The sequence below is a fragment of the Sinocyclocheilus grahami genome, unplaced genomic scaffold, assembly GCF_001515645.1.
Source record: "Sinocyclocheilus grahami isolate Dianchi unplaced genomic scaffold, SAMN03320097.WGS_v1.1 scaffold1708.1, whole genome shotgun sequence".
Taxonomy (NCBI): domain Eukaryota; kingdom Metazoa; phylum Chordata; class Actinopteri; order Cypriniformes; family Cyprinidae; genus Sinocyclocheilus; species Sinocyclocheilus grahami.
Genome location: NW_015506887.1, coordinates 95,332 through 113,507, shown reverse-complemented (window position 1 = coordinate 113,507; position 18,176 = coordinate 95,332). Strand labels below are relative to the sequence as shown.

General features: G+C 37.3%; 1 long non-coding RNA gene and 1 pseudogene across 1 annotated transcript; one reads left to right on the top strand and one right to left on the bottom strand.

Moving 5' to 3' along the window:
• The first annotated feature begins 7,080 nt into the window (after nucleotides 1-7,080).
• Nucleotides 7,081-12,787, top strand: LOC107572158 (protein-glutamine gamma-glutamyltransferase K-like; annotated as a pseudogene).
• A 2,622-nt stretch (nucleotides 12,788-15,409) lies between these two features.
• Nucleotides 15,410-16,101, bottom strand: LOC107572160 (uncharacterized). The gene is made up of 3 exons (XR_001607289.1): nucleotides 15,915-16,101; nucleotides 15,552-15,605; nucleotides 15,410-15,465 (listed from the first exon to the last, which is right to left on the bottom strand). It is a non-coding gene; the product is annotated as an uncharacterized lncRNA (long non-coding RNA).
• Nucleotides 16,102-18,176: the final 2,075 nt, after the last annotated feature.

The following is an 18,176-nucleotide window of genomic DNA, read 5'->3' as shown; positions in this document are numbered from 1 at the left end:
ATCACAACGATCCCTCTCACCTGAGTTCTGAGCACCTGCACCTGTCACCAATCAAGCACCTCATTACCAGCCTGCATAAAAGAACACACCTCAGACACCCTCACTGTCCGGTCTCGTTTACACGTAGAGGACTCAATGACTTTGCTACTGATTACCTTTGAATACTTCTTGCGTTACTTACCTCCTGTGTTCCTCCTAGTGTCTCTTTGTCTCCAAGTGTCTCCTGTATCTCCTAGTTCCCGGATCGCCGAGGTGTGTGCTTCCCCCGGATCCCTTCCAGCCTCAATCAAGCAAAAGACTCGGATTACTCCACTCTCCATATCCTCTGCACTCTCACGGACCTTTCCCTCACCCTCACTTCCTCCGGACTCAACACCAGTACTCACTGTGACCAAATAAACTGTTTTGTATAAAACTAACCTGTTGTGTCAGACCTCTTCCGTAACCGATTGGCATTGCTGATTAATATTAGAGGAGAGTGGATATGGTTGCAAGTCTTTTTTTGCATTTCCTTTAGTTTCTCAGAGATTGTTTGTATTACAAAGCTTAAATTTTAATACAATGAAGCCACACCTGTCAGCTACTCACTCACACTACTGTAACATGTGTACATATGACAATATACGTACAATTTATACTTGAATAGACAAAGTCAAATGTTGCAACTGACCCCACAATAGGGGATGGTTGCAATAGTTCACAGGGGCAGTTGCAACATTCATTAAAATGTAATTAAATATATTCTTAAAAATTTGCAATTTCTTTCTTTTATTTGTGCACATACAGGGTCTTCAATAAATTAAGTTGGCTGTATAAAAACAAAGAATAGTAAATGGAAAAAAAAACATTTTCAAGTAACAACCATGTTTTGGTTAATTATTACAATACATTTGAACTTAATTCAATCAAAATCAAGACACTGAAATGTAATAATAGCCTACTTCTGTTAACTTCTGTGAAAGTTTACTGAACTGTGGCCAGTTGCATATACATAGCCACTATGTTAAGACTGTGTCTTAAGAACTAGTTTAACCAACTAGCAGTTAACCAGGTGATAATCAGATAGAATAGACAAATCTACCATTTTAAGTAACTGACTTTACAAGTGTGTGTGTGTGTATGACAAAGAGAGGGTGAGAGTGAAGGAAATTATAGTCCACCTTAGACTTAAACTGATTTTTAACCTATTAAATAAAAGCAGAAGAGATACCTAAATATTGAAAGGGGTTATTTAAGCAACTGCCCCTCATTGCAACTGTCCCCGCTCTCCCACTACTCATGAAAGCTACTGCTAAAATATTAATATGGAAAATGTTTCTCAGGTCAGTTGTAGCACCAATAATACGGAAATTGCGTGCAGCCAGTACAGGCGTGGTACAGTTTTGTTGTGAGGGCATTGCAATGTAGTTGTTAATGGGTTTTGGATGTGTGTGTGTGTGTGTGTGTGTGTGTGTGTGTTGCTAGGTTAATCTGTATAGTTGCCAGTGGCCAGACAAAAAATAAATAATCAATCAATCAAACTGAAATTTGCAACAGTTCATAATGAATGCTACTACTGTACAACTAACTGCATTATTTTTCATTTGTACAGATGTCTGTTGCCATCAGTTTGGCATCTTTCAGAGATTTCGTTAGCTTGTTTTGTTTGTTCATGATACTAACCTCATTGAGTGCATGACTGGTTTGTGGTTAGCTGTAGCTTGATGTGTACATGTTGTGTTTTCTGCCTCTGTGTGAAGTGGGAGTAAAATGTGGTAAAAAAAAAAAAGAGACGTGTGACATTATAGCACAAAATGGATGCTTTATTTTCTAACGTCAGCTCTTCATAGATCAGAACTAAACCAAATAATTGTACCAGGTTTGGAAAGTTTTATAACTGACACATACAGTATGATTCATAAAGAGACCTGCCTGATTGTTGTTGTTGTTTTTTTGTGGACAGGGATTTGACCTGCAGCTGCTTTGACCCCTTTGACCTCTGTCCTGTTTGGGGAAGTGTGTCTTCCTCTTACTGAGGCTGATCCTGCAGTAATACATCAGGTTTTCTTCCAAGTAACTGCCTCATTACAAGTCTTATGCAACCCGGCAAGTTAAACATATATGAACCTGCAGTTTTGTAATTGCATCACATTTTATGAAGTATGTACAACATACACGTTTAAACTTGAAAATGTGCAGTTATTACTGTACTTTAAAGACCCTTTTTTGGTGCAATTGCCTGTTGTCAGGTAATTAAGTCATGTTAAATAATATTTCTGATCGGAATAAAACTTCTTAAAATGTGTATACATTACCTAACACGCACATACGCATACGCACACTCACATAACACATACCTTGACTTTGACATTTTTTAGGGTACAGGAAGAAAAAAAAACATGAACAAAAGTAAGATCTTTTGAAAGAGTTTTGTTTATTTATTTATTTTTTATTTATTGCCATCATTATTTACATTTTGCTTAGAATAAAACATTTATATATAATAATATAAATAATAAAACATTAATTGTCATGAAATGCAATCCAAAAAGTATTAAAAGTCCTTAAAAAATGCTTAATTTTTTATGCAAACTATAATATATTTTTTCTTTTAATTTTCTCGAAATCATAAGAAATAGGATATTTTTCAGAAAGTAAATGAAGACCATTGTGATAATAATTATTTATGCAGTTGTGCATTTTGAAATTATTTAATGTTTTTTTTTTATATTAATATTTATGATTTTTTTTAAGCCCTATTTTTTTAGGGTACTGGCAAAAACATTTTACAAAAATGCTCTTAAAATTGAACATTGAAATGTATTAATTGTACAATAAACTGCACAGGCCAATCCACAGCAAAATGATTAATATGATATGACTTCCGTAGTCTATATATATATTTTTTTTTTTTTTATTATTATTATTATTTTTTTTTAATATCTTGTACAGTTTTGTTCATGGATTTGTAGGATGAAGGCATGTCACACAACCTGTGTCAGTGTCTCAATTTGATTAGTTTATACCAAATGACAAATTAATTACTGTGTTTTCTAAAAGTTGCTTAGCCTATTTCCTTTACACTACCTATCCATGACCGCATGGTTAGTTGCAATTAGCATTGTTTTCCCCCCTGCAATCAGTTAAGTTATGACTAAAAGTGAAACACCAGTGATTCTTATATTAAGAAGAATCATTCTTCTTCTTAATTACTATTGAATTATGAATTATTATTGAACATTTCAATGAAATATTGTTGTCCTGAAACTCTTGTCTGCATATTGTGGAATATGGACTGACCCCAGCAGACGAGTGGTTATAGCAACGTGGAGAGGAAGTGAAATGGCTTTCACAGTTCTGCTGAAATAGCATGTTCTCTCCAGACTCTGTTTCCTGGTGGTGTGTGGTTTCACACTCACACATAGGCCTGTACACACACTCATGCTTTCTCTCTCACACAAAACACACTAATAACACATTCCAGATGCAGGTTCTTTACTGAGTAGTATAGTTATGGCCTTCTTATTTATGTATTTGTCACAAAATCTGCATATACAATTCACCCGGACATGTGCACTGTACCTATGTTTTTACTTATATTTTACAACTAGTTTGTGGGAAGAACCACTCTGTGGGTCACAGCTGCCCCCTATTGGAAAGACTGCAAAAACATTTAGGAAAAGCATGTGACTGCAAAGATGCAAAATTTGTAGCCCTATGGAGGTAGTAAAGCAACAAGGCAAGTCCAAATTCAATGTTTGCATAACATTCTGTAAGCTAAAACGACTTTATTTGGTCGATTTTTGAAGGCTGCATAGATGTATGCTTTGATTTCCCACAATTGTGTGCACGCAATTCAGTTTTGGTTGAAAGTGGAAACTGAATGAAGTTGAAAGTTAATTAATTCATAAATGTCTTTATTCCGATTTGCATACAGATTCCAATTTTTTTTATGAAGAAATAAACACTGTGGTCATTTATTATTTGCATTTCTCTAAAGCTCACTTGAATTTGTTTTAGATTATTTGCAATGGTGTCTGTCTGAAACCCGTTGCTTCAAAAGGTGTCTTTATACAATCATTTTGACTGTTAAGTCATTGTCTTTCAATTTTGAAACAGTTTTGAAACAGTGAGACAGCAGTCTGCGGTTTCCCTCACAGCCTTGATCTCAATCAAGTAGGATTGATGGTTAAAATGCTCATTAGAGCCCCCTTATGGCTACTATACTGATATTGCATCTAATCATAAAGTACTTGTTCTCTGAGAAACGCAATTTACAAATTCTATAAAAATTGCTTAGTTAATGTATGCATGTACGTATGAACAGATATATAAACCATAAATTAATCAATACGTTCCACCATTTACAACTAAACATGATTATTTTTCCTGGTAACTGCTAGTGGCATAGAAACTGTTTTCCAAAAAAAAACAATCCTGATATTATTGCCTTCCAGCATCTTTCTAATCAGGTGATGTCAATACTTCTACTACTACTACTATTGCTACACTCTAAAAAATGCTGGGTTAAATACAACCCAGTGCTGGGTAAAATATGGCCAAACCCAGCAATTGGGCTGTTTTGACCCAGCGGTTGGGTTAAATGTTTAACCCAACCTTCTGGGTAGTAACCCAACCGCTGGGTCAAAACAATCCAATTGCTGGGTTTGTCCCTATTTTACCCAGCACTTGGTTGTATTTAACCCAGCATTTTTTAGAGTGTAATTAAAATAATAATAATAATAATAATAATAATAATAATAATAATAATAATAATAATAATAATGCATCTGTAATTACTGCACTCTAAAAAAAATGCTGGTTTAAAAACAACCATTTCTGGGTTATTTGGCAACCCAGTGCTGAGTAAATATTGGACAGAACACATGCTGGGTAATTTTGACCCAGCTTGCTGGGTTTCATACATTAGCCCATTTGCTGTTTTTTGTTGTTGTTGTTTTTTTACATAGTGCTGAGTCAGTCAACCTATTGAAGGTTTTTCATTTAAAAAAATTAAAATCCACTCTGAAAACTGTTTTATATATATAGGACAAGAACAGTTCATATAAATTTCATATAAATTTTTTTTATTATTCAATGGCAAGTCCGTCTTTTACAATCATAAAATACTCAAAAACATTCAGTAAATCTTTTAAGACGTGACAGAGGCAGCAAAAGCAGCTAATGGGAATCTGTGGGAAGAAATCCTGTATCAGTAGGCTGTTCCAGTTCAATAAATGACAATCTTATATTGAATATTCATTCAAAAGTTAAATCAAAAACAGCTTCAACTTGTTCCATCTCGTCTGTCACACATTTATTTTCTGAACAGTATGACGTCATATTGCTTTGGCCCTGCCCACAACCACTGACGGACTTTCCCGTATTAGCATATTTCTGCCTTCAGCCAGTTGTGTGCTGTCCACCATTTTCTCTGCGCTCAAGCTGTAGCGACAACAATGTCTCGAGCAGGTGTTTTGTATTTTGATGTAAAAGTGAACATAAGAGTCTTCATTTTCTCCCGGCATCAGAGCCACTGAGGACGCAGTGGATTAGTTTTGTTTTTGATGGTAACAAGCCACTGAATACACAAAAAAGGGAGGAGAGGGGTGGGGTAAGCAGTAGCTCATTATCATTTAAATAGAAATGGCTCACTCTGAACAGAGCTGTTTTTGACAAGGTAAAAAGGGTGTTGCTTTACACGACCATTGAGGAATTTTAACCAAAGTATGTTGCAGACATTTCATGAAGCTCCTAAAGAATCATACCAACTTGTGGAAAATGAGCATCCAATGTCCCCTTTAACCTGTCAAACACATAGCGTGACCACAGCTGTGATTACACAGCTTGCACGTACGTCACGGTTTGGTTACCCGGATGCGCGGCCATATTGGAGAAACTCGGATGTAAACAACAGCATGTATTGCATGGCTAATGTACTACTGTAGACGTTCTTCTACTAATTTATGAAGTCTAAACCATGGAAAATATGTGTGGAAACTGCTAAATCATATAGAGAAGGAATTAGTAAGCAGGAAAGGGTGCGATATTTTGACAAACTAAAGTGAATAGGTGGTGAAGATCCATACGAGCTGGCTCCTTTGTCTTGGACTGACGACCTGCCAATTCTTCCTTCTATTTTTTATCCCGACATAAGCTGCACATCCATTACCCTTCAAACTGTGCAAAGAAGTATCCCAGAAGTGGCTTTCCGCGCTGCTTCGCTAAAGATACACATCTACATCTCCTTCAATTAAAAATAATGGCTAGTGTGATGGTTGCGATATTGTAAACCTACCAACATCCGTCGCCACGACTTATCGCTAGAGGAAAAAAACAAGTTTTAGTCACATAACATCAGTTAATGGAAACGTCATTGTTTTTTATCAACATTTTATAAAATATCGCAAAAGTTTTGTGCAAATCTGTAATTGAAACGCAGCTATAGTGAACTACTTATTTTTTTCGCCAAGCCCACACACGAGTTCCGTTCGTTTCAGTGGCATTGTTTACGTTCAGAGCCGCCAATATGGCCGACATTCGGATTGAGGATGTGTCGTGAAAACACCCTATAGTGCACTACATCAAATAGTGCTCCAACTGTAGTCAGTGGAGCACACAGAAACTGGCTGCACATTCGTTTGGCGGGAGGTGTAACTTCCATGGCCTGCACGTCATTTGTAGTGTAGAGTGTAGATCCAGTGAATGCTGGAATGCTCCTCCCGAGGTGGCGGCTTGCACTGCAGAACCTCCCAAAGCAGCAGCATCCACTCCAGAATGCTCTCCAGAGTCAGCTCCAGAATGCTCTCCAGAGTCCGCTCCAGAAAGCTTTCCTGAGTCCCCTGAATCTCCGCTGGTTCCGTCCAGATCTCCTGAGTCTCCTGAATCTCCGCTGGTTCCATCCAGCTCGGCATATCTGGAGTCCCGGAAAGGGCCACCCAAACCTCTTTCGTCAGCCAGCCCCACTCCTCCAGAGCTCACTCCAGAACCCATCTTGGCCTGGAGGCGCCTAGTTTCCACCAATAATTTTTTTGGGGGGGGGGACCTGGACAAGGCCACGAAGGCCCATCCTCCATGGCCTCCTGAATGGCCGGCACCTCCATGGCACCCTTAACTGCCAGCCCCACCCTGGAGGCTTCTCGTCCTGTGTAGCTGCGCCTAACCAGCCTCCAGTGCGCCCGCCCTCCCACCCCTCTGGATGGTGTTTAGCGTGAGGACACGCTTTCCGGGAAGGAGAGGGGGGTGTTATGTCACGCTTTTATTTGTCAAGGACACCTTGTTTCTGTGTTTTCCTGTCTTCTGTTTTGTTTTAGTTCCTGTGTGCCCTTATGTGGTTATGTTCCTGGTATTGTTTAGCCTTATTAGTTTACCTTGATCACCTGTGTTTAGTTAATTATCCTAATCTGTCTATGTATTTAAGTTGCTCCCTTTCTGTCACTCGTTGTTCGGTCACCGTTATACTAAGTTGTGTTTTCCCTTGTTAATCTGCCTGAGTTTTGAGTCCATTATTAAACTGTGAGTTTTGGAATTTACCCACTGTGTCCTTTGCCTGGCTTCTCAACACAACCCGTGACAACACTGACCCAGCAGCTGAGTTACAGAAAAACTGGGTTAAAAATCATTAAAAATAACCCAATAAAATGACCCAACAGACTGAACCCAGCATTTGGGTTAAAAATAAATAACCCAGCATTTATTAGAGTGCAGAAAAAAAATATTTATATACACTTCTGGACGATTCTGGCAGTGTGGTATGGCACATTATCCTGTTGGTAATGGCCATCACTGGCAGGGAACGCAGTTGCCATGAATGGGTGCACTTGGTCCACAACAATGTTAAGATACCTGACAGCTGTCAGTGTAACCAGTGTAATGATGTCCAGTTAGCATTATATATATATATATATTTATATATATATATAATTTTGTGAGAATAATCAAGAATTTCAGTGTGCCCCTATCTGATATACTATGTACAGTCAGTACCATAATTGCGACACTTTACTGACCTAATTAGTGCCATTAGTATCCAGACTGAAGACTGAATCATTTACTGAGAAAGTCATTTAATCTGTATTTCAAACTGTAATAACATAATTTTCCTATCCTGCCTAAACTTCAAAGTGCAAGAACTACCCAAAGGAGGAAAAACAAATGAGCTTGCACGTCCAGTAAGTTTGCTTTCAGAACTGCTTGAATTCATTTGCCCAAAAATTAAAAAACTGTCATACTGACTCTAATGTCATTCCAAACCTGTAGAACTTAGTTTCTTGTGGGTGAACTATCCCTTTGAGTTCATATGACAAGCTTTCATTAAATTGAGCATGCAGTTTCATTCACTGAATAGGCCATAATGCAAAATTAGGGCTTTGACACAAAGACTATTGTCTATGGGAAGCAAAGTGATTTGATCTGATAATTAGAGTCATTCACTAGGAAAATCAGATGTTCCTGCAGAGGCAAATATAGAGGTATTAAAACATGAAGGATGATTGTGCTTAATAGCTATCAATTGAGGCCAAATCACAAGATCAAGGAAGGTTAGATATCATTCATGCAAAGCGCTTCCCTTCATTAATGGTTAATTTACTCAAATGCATGTGTCCAACCCCTGATCAGAAATTAGGCAAATTGTGCAGTCGAGAAATAGAGACTGGATAAATAATTTGACTGATGGTATAGAATTATTGCCAAACCTAACATTTGCAGTAAGATTTTTTTTTCCTGCTCAGATCATTGTTTGATGATTAAGATGTAAATTACACTTAATTTCACATTATGATTCCTTCCTTTTATGCTTTTGCGATTTATTTGGGATGGCATTTTGGGATGGTTTTGATGATGGCGATTATGTGGCAGTTATGAAATTCAGAATTAAACAGTTTACACACCTGTGGTGTGTCTGTGTTTCTAAAGACTTGCAAAAAGATCTTTGGGTGTGTAAATAAGGAGGGTTTTTTTTGTGTGTGTAAAAAAAATAATTTGAGTATGTTTTACAAGAAAATACTATTTTTAAGTTTAATTAAATATGTTACTTGCCATTTCTTTGTAATTAATTGTGAAACTTATTAGCATTTCTGAGTGAAAAGTTTTTCGACACACAAATTAAGAGGTAAATAAGGTAAAAAATCTGTCTTATTTACTTACTGTTAAATAAAAGTATATGTAGTCAATAAAAAGATTAACATACAAAAAGGCATTTTGCTTAAATGAGTGCAGTTATATAAATATACAAATTTATTCTTAGTTTGATGAAGGAGTCTTGGCTGCGTGTTTCTATGTGTTGGAGAAGAGTGGTGGCCCATGCACTGGATGGGGAGACCCTGTTAACATAGCCAGAGTGGCATCTGCCATAGTGAGTCTTGACTTTCCTATTATTGGCATGTCATAAAGCCTAACAAACATCCATTAAGACTTGATGTCTGGCAAGCGAACAGCTAATCATTTTTGACCGTCTTTCACAGATTAATGCCAATGATGACTGCGGTGTGTTGGTGGGTAACTGGTCAAACTGCTATGGTGATGGAACTGCTCCTACATCCTGGTGCAGCAGCAGTGCCATCCTGAAACAGTACTACAAATGTGGAGGAATACCTGTCAAATATGGACAGAGCTTGGCCTTTGCTGGAGTCACCAACACATGTAAGAGTTCCTGCAGAATGGACAAGGAGAAAAAGTTTTGAGAAAGAGACTGTAGATGTAATGCACTTATATTCTTCTCTTTCTCATAGTGTTGAGGTGCTTTGGCATTCCTGCTCGTCCAGTCACAAACTTCTGTTCTGCTCATGACACTGATGTGTCAATGACAGTGGACATTTATCTTGATGAGAACTATGATCTGATCGATAACCTGAACTGTGATTCAGTCTGGTAAGATTCTGTACAAACCTCTTTCATTATGTACTGTAACATCAGTATTAGTGTCTGCTATAGTACCATGATGGGACAAGCACACAAATATCATTTCTTAAACTGCTTATTATGAATATTTAAGTATTTTTTGCCACTCCTGTTTCAAGTTTGGTGATAACTGCTTTGATAACAAACCACCACCTGTTGGTGAGAAAATGTATATGCACTGAATGTACATTGAATATTTTTTACAGTTTTGATCTAAACTATGCAGTGTTCCTGCACAAAAAAAATGCACAAAAAAAAGCACAAAGTGATGAATCTGCATTGCAAAATGTTCTTGTATGCATTATTATAATCCTACTTTTCATTGCATTAGGTAGTTTAAGCAAATTTAAGACATCTTCTTGCTTACTCTAATATGAATTATGTTGTTCACACAAATAACCTCAATATTTGCAGGCAGGTGGAAGTTATCCAATGTACAGACATTGTTTCTCTGTCTCCTCTACTTTGAATCTGATCACAAAGATTGTGCTACTTTCTTCTTCTCTTCCATGTAGGAACTACCATGTGTGGAATGAGGCCTGGATGACTCGGTCAGATCTGCCATCTGGTTTTGGAGGTTGGCAGGTGGTTGATTCCACTCCTCAGGAAACCAGCCAGGGAATCTTCCGCTGCGGCCCCACCTCTGTTGCTGCTATTCGCAGCGGGCAGGTCTTCCTCAAATATGACACACCCTTCGTTTTTGCTGAGGTATGAAAATGCTTTGTAATTTAAGCTACTGTACTGTACATACTGTAGGTTTTGAGGCAGTTATTCCTGTAACTTGGATCTTTTTCTCAAATTCTCTCTGTCTCACATACACACCACCTTGTGATAATATATTATGAACAATGAACTAATCTTGCTCTAGGTGAACAGTGATGTAGTCTTCTGGCAGCGGACAGCTTGTGGAACATTTGCTGTGATCCATGTTGACAAGAACGCAGTAGGTCACTGCATCAGCACCAAGGCTGTCGGCTCACACAAACGTGTGGATATCACACACCACTACAAACACCCAGAAGGTGAAAAGTCACACACATCACTTATAGACTCTTTCACTCTGAATAGTTGTAATTTTACCTCCACTTCCCACATCCATCAGGTTCAGAGGAGGAGCGCCATGCTGTGGAAACTGCCCTTCGTCATGGCTGCAGGAAATGCGTATACCCACTGCCCTGCGCTGAAGATGTAGTCTGTGATATCACCATGAAGGGTGATGGACCATGTGTGGGCAAGGATACCATGCTCTGCATCGCTCTGAAGAACAAATGCAGCTCACCTCGTAGCGTCACCCTCCACAGCCAAGTGTCTGCCACATACTACACTGGAGTTCACAAAGCCTTGGTGAAGAAGGACCAGACATGCTTTGAGCTCAAGGCCAGTGAAAGTAAGAAAATAAATGAATCGGAGCTTAGCTAAAGTTGATTTTTAACTATATCATATAAGCCTTTCAAGACTGAGCTGCCATGAGCTCTATATGCTCCATATGCCTCTGTAGAAACCATAAGAGGTTCATTAAAAAATGAAAATACATTTTACTTGAAAAGAAAAATATTGGGAGCCAGTTTGGTTTGAAAAATCTCATTCAAACAATGGTTCTATTCATAAAAGATTAACCTTTAGCTTTTATGCAAAGACCATAAATCTGCTCTTAGTAGAGACTACACACATAAAGGATTCAAAGGGGTATTTTCTCAGAAATGCCATAGAAATCCATTTTGGGTTCCGTAAAAAACCTTTCAGTGAACAGTTCTTAAAAGAACCATTTTGTCTGTGTTCAGAACATTTTTATAATCTAAAGAACCCTTTGCCACTGTAAAGAACCTTTTGTGGAATGGAAAGTTCCATGGATGTTAAAGGTTCTTCATGGAATCATCAATGCCAATAAAGAACCTTTATTTTTAAGAGTGTAGAGACTCAAACTAAATTCAAATAGCATAATACAAATTGTTCTGATATGGTAGAGATGAGGATGTTTACCACTGCATTCAAGCTTGTATATATTCAGTGTTTATCTCTTGTCCATTTTTAGCCAAGGTTCTGGAGTGGGCCCTGCGATATGAGGATTATAAGAAACACCTTGTGGATCATTCAACGATGATGCTCACTCTCGCTGGACGGGTCACTCAGACTAAGCAGATTGTGGCCAAACGCTTCAACTTCAGAATGTGCACTCCAGATCTTGTTATTACTGTGAGTTTGAAAAACTTGAAAGCTATACTTCACCTGCTGGTGTTTATGAACGAAACTCACCCAGTTTAGTGAAATCATTTAATCCTAGGCCTAGAAACGAATTAAGAACCACTGATTATTAGCTGGGTGTGGAAAACTGAGTATTTTTTTTATAACTGTTCATAACCTGAATGGTGTTAATGCAGATTGTGATTTACCCTTTTAGCCTGGATGTGACTGTGCGGTGGGCAAAGAAGTGCCAATAAAAATCACATTCCAGAACCCACTGCCCTGCGTGCTGAAGAACGCAATTTTCCGTATCGAGGGACTGGGAATGAAGCACTGCAGATCGATTAACTATGGGTAGGAAATGAATCAGATTAACTCACTATTAAACTATACAAAATAAGGGGACATGTAACCTGCAGCTGTTCCTTTTGATTGGTATATATTTAAACATCTTACTTTCTGTCTATTTCTCAGTGACATTGCAAGCCTGGCCACAGTGAACCTGACCGAGACATTTATTCCTAAGTGTTCCGGCCCTTACAAACTTCTGGCTTCGCTTGATTGTCCTCAGCTGACTCAGGTGCATGGATTCACCGACGTTGTTGTCAAAGAAAAGTGAACAATCTCTCAAATAAGCGGAGGAGCAGAAAGCTTTCAGCATGCTTTTCACACAGAGTTAAAAAAGAGAGTTTTAGATATGTAATCCTTAGTAAAGGGTAAACCAAAGGGTGCATTTAATATTGGGAACTTGCTTTTAGATGATGATTTATGACAGACATTGTTTTTAGTAAGTAATTTTTAGTTTGAGTAATATTTTGGAATTATGCGATAAAATTCTAGTTTCACATATTTTAAGAGAAATTGCAAATATTGAACTATTCTAATCATTCACAACTTCAACTGCTTCATTTTGTTAGTCAACCTAACCAAATGACAATATGTGGTTGTGTTCAATGATGTATTTACTCCTTTTAGCTGCACTGATAATCTGTCCTCCCTGTTGCATCAATAAAAGTTTTTCCACTTACAGTACATGTGTATTTGTGATGAGTAACTATGAATCTGTGGATGAAATTATCATGACATCATACAACACTATGGTTCTAATTAGGCTGTTGAGCATTACAGTATAGATAGATTCATGTTTATAAGGTGATGCATAGTGATTCTTTTTTCAACAAAGTTTAAACTAGTAAGTCAATTCTTTGAACATGTAACAGGTTGTTGAAAACACATCCTGACATGAATAATGTACACTTGTAAACCCTGAGAAATGGGGCAATATAGAGAGTAAAACGGTAAAAATACCTAACAGATGTATACTTGCTAGGTTTGTGGCATTAAAATGCAAAAATATTAAAAGTTTCCCATACGACAACAAACAAACATATAAATAAATAATTTGTCCAAAATGTATTTTAAATATGTGCTAAATATATGTTGTAAACTGTGAAGCTCAATAAAATATATTTTTGATTCAAATGTAATATACCAATAATATATTTTAAAATGTTTTTTTAAAATGAAAATACATTTCCAATCTTGCGAGACAGGGGTAGCTGCAGCCTGGAGCAATGGGCATGCCGAAGGGAGGCATTCTGAAAGATTAATCAGTACAACAGAAACTACACCCAGCCCAGCCCTAACCCTAACCCAACACCCTGACAGACAGCTTTGTCGACCAATCATGAAGACCTTTCTCCACGCCCCTTGCTCCAGCCTGCAATTATCCCTACTTGGGATCTTTCAGTAGCCTAAGTTTAGGCTTTGTTCATTATTTATTTTTATTCCAATGTGTTATAGGCAACAAACATCAGTTTTTCCTTAAATGTGACGTGTGTGTGTGTGTTATTTTTAAAAAAATCTATTTTCTAAATATTTTTATTTTTACATTTTCAAAAATATACTGGTAGAATATATATTAACGTAAATATAAATATATAAATGTAAATACTATATTTAACCATTTTTTTGTATATGCTCAATTATATTTAAAGGGGTCATATGATGTTGCTAAAAAGAACATTATTTTGTGTATTTGGTGTAATGAAATGTGTTTATGCGGTTTAAAGTTCAAAAAACACATTATTTTCCACATACTGTACATTATTGTTTCTCCTCTATGCCCCGCCTTTGTCGATTTTTACAAAGCTCATCGGTCTGAAAAGCGAGGTGTGCTCTGATTGGCCAGCTATCCAGTGCGTTGTGATTGGCCGAATACCTCAAGCGTGTGATGGAAATGTTACGCCCCTTACCATACTGTGATGCGTGTCCGGCCGGAGCGACGAGACAAAAACATTAAAACTCATTATAAACGAGGCATTTGTTGCATCCAGTGGGGACATAATTACGGATTATAATGACTTATACTGTCTTTTTACGCGTTGCGTTGCATTGTGCCGCGTAATAAACATAAAACCATGTCTGCATTTGTGATCGGAGAAATGACAAACAAGCGCTACTCTACACTGCTCAAAACTCACGTTTGAATCATCAGTGGCAAATCTGTGAACACCCAACTGTTCTGTGTATCACTGTGCAACACCCATAGCAACATAATCAAAACTGTCCATATATTATTTAGCAAAATTAACTGTTTAATAGTATGTATTTAATGAATACACCGTAGCCTACTGCTGGCCATATGTTGCGGCATTCATCTTTAATTTTGAGGCCACGCCCTTCCCATTGTCATAAAACTCATATGGGAGATATGTAGATGTGTGCGCGCGTCTGTGTGGAAGCCCTCAGTTTCCGAAGTGTATTTATTAGTTTTCTGTTTCAGGTATGTTACCGTATGTCCATCAATTTACACTTGATTTTTCAACAAAGTTTAAACTTCATTTAGTAAGTAAATTCTTTGAACATGTAACAGGTTGTTGAAAACACATCCTGATGAATTGCTAACGAGCTCTACTTTTCTCTCAATTCCGTTTGGTGCCGCTAGTGGCGCTGAAATTATATACTTTACCTTTGACATCCTGTCAGCTGCATGGAAAACTATGCTGTTGAATTCAAGATAGTACACGACGAACCCAGTCAGTTCTAATCAATAGTATCCAGCTGCAGACCCGCAGCACCAGCAGTTTCAGAACCACAGCCACAGAACCGGAAGTGAGGGGCGGAGCTTACATTTTTTTAACAGAGTAGCGCCCCCTCACGGTTTTTAAGGGGTAATTTGCTTTTAGTACACGCGATACGTCATACTTTATGTATGTATGCATTTTATAATGACATATTAAGCATTTTAGAAACATTAATCTTGTGTAATTTAGTTGTAGACCTATACAGTTATTCGTTTCATTGTGTTATGCGAGTAATTTCCTGTTTGTGATATTAAAAATAATGTTTCTCACAAGCGTAGCCTGTTATCCAATTGGAAGGGCCTCTTGTAGGGTTTCTGCACTGTAATATACATGTATCTTGGTTAATTTCAAATTGGTCAGAAGGGGGTGCAAATGTAATGGTGTGCTGGAGGAAATGGCCAGTACCTTTCAGAGAAAACCATCTGGAGTCCACCATCTCCCTATGATTGGAATGTCACACTGGAAGACACAAACATAGATACAACATCATAAAGGTCAATTACTTTAACTGATAACTACTTACAGATGTAAACTCAAAGGGTGCTCCCGAGACTAGATGTACTGGAAAACAACAAAAAATAAGAATATTCTCCCTGTAAATGGCACAAAAAACCTTCCTTGTTCCTTATTAACAACTAAATAATCACACCAATAACTGGTTGCAAAAATGTATAGTATAGCCTAAAATAAATAAGTACACAGGTAAACTATTATGCAATAATAAATTGTGAGTACATACATTAAACAAACAACTCAAGATATGCATACCTCCACAGACAACTGCATGTTGAAGTGGATTTGAAGATGACTTATTAATTTGACCAGTTTGGCTGGCTTAAACATGCTGGTCAAGCAGAACCAAGATTGCTGGTAATTGCTGTAACACTTGTTGCACTGCTGCAGCTCAGGTAATGTGTCAACTCTCTGAATCCTTATATGTCTCTACAAGAGATGAAACCACCCACAGTTATCTCAATGATGACAAATTGGATTAAAATAACTAAACTACAAGGTAATATTAACACACAAACAATGCATATAACAGAGGGAATTAAAGCAAACGATGTATTTTTATGAATAATAAACGTGTTCAAAACTTCACCACAAGGCCCATTTACAGCATGCATCCGAAAATTAATCGAAACAGCCACAGAAAAAAGTGATATACTATAAAGTATGACAACAAATTCAAGTTTCAATATAAGATAATAAAGCCAAGCACACATTAAGTACTTAGCAGATAAATGCTCAACAAGATAACCAGATCTGGTGTGCGCATTCTGAAGCTGTACTGGGTGGCCAGAACCTGCTCAGTCTGAGCCACGTGTCCAAAGATGTTGAGCATCAGTGAGGTGTGATCCACCAGGTGTTCCTTATACTCGTCACAACTCAGGGTCCATTCCAGAGGTCTGCCTAAAATAGGAAAAATGGATAATGGACCGGATAAATAATTTGACTGATGGTATAGAATTATTGCCAAACCTAACATTTACAGTAAGATTTTTTTTCCTGCTCTGATTATTTTTTGATGATTCACAATCTGATTTTTGGGATGGTTTTGATGATGGCGATTATGTGGCAGTTATGAAATTCAGAATTAAACAGTTTACACACCTGTGGTGTGTCTGTGTTTCTAAAGACTTGCAAAAAGATCTTTGGGTGTGTAAATAAGGAGGTTTTGTGTGTGTGTGTGTGTGTGTGTGTGTGTGTGTGTGTGTGTGTGTGTGTGTGTGTGTGTGTGTGTGTGTGTCTGAGACACTTACAATTAGCTGACCAACATGGAAATAAATGAATTTGCCAACATTGAAGTTTGCTATAGAATGCAGTTTTAGATGTTGAGCATGTTACACTGCAGAGTACTAAATATTTACAAATGTATTTCATACACTGCAAAAAAAAAAATTTGAATATGTTTTACAAGAAAATACTATTTTTATAAGTTTAATTAAATGTGTTACTTGCCATTTCTTTGTAATTAATTGTTCAACTTAGCATTTCTGAGTGAAAAGTTTTTCTACACACAAATTAAGAGGTAAATAAGGTAAAAACCTGTCTTATTTACTTACTGTTAAAGAAAAGTATATGTAGTCAATAAAAAGATTAACATACAAAAAGGCATTTTACTTAAATGCGTGCAGTTATATGAATATATAGATGCTGATGAATAGTTGTAATTTTACCTCCACTTCCCACATCCATCAGGTTCAGAGGAGGAGCGCCATGCTGTGGAAACTGCCCTTCGTCATGGCTGCAGGAAATGCGTATACCCACTGCCCTGCGCTGAAGATGTAGTCTGTGATATCACCATGAAGGGTGATGGACAATGTGTGGGCAAGGATACCATGCTCTGCATCGCTCTGAAGAACAAATGCAGCTCACCTCGTAGCGTCACCCTCCACAGCCAAGTGTCTGCCACATACTACACTGGAGTTCACAAAGCCTTGGTGAAGAAGGACCAGACATGCTTTGAGCTCAAGGCCAGTGAAAGTAAGAAAATAAATGAATCGGAGCTTAGCTAAAGTTGATTTTTAACTATATCATATAAGCCTTTCAAGACTGAGCTGCCATGAGCTCTATATGCTCCATATGCCTCTGTAGAAACCATAAGAGGTTCATTAAAAAATGAAAATACATTTTACTTGAAAAGAAAAATATTGGGAGCCAGTTTGGTTTGAAAAATCTCATTCAAACAATGGTTCTATTCATAAAAGATTAACCTTTAGCTTTTATCCAAAGACCATAAATCTGCTCTTAGTAGAGACTAATATATATATATATATATATATATATATATATATATATATATATATACACACACACACACATAAAGGATTCAAACGGGTATTTTCTCAGAAATGCCATAGAAATCCATTTTGGGTTCCGTAAAAACCTTTCAGTGAACAGATCTTAAAAGAACCATTTTGTCTGTGTTCAGAACATTTTTATAATCTAAAGAACCCTTTGCCACTGTAAAGAACCTTTTGTGGAATGGAAAGTTCCATGGATGTTAAAGGTTCTTCATGGAATCAT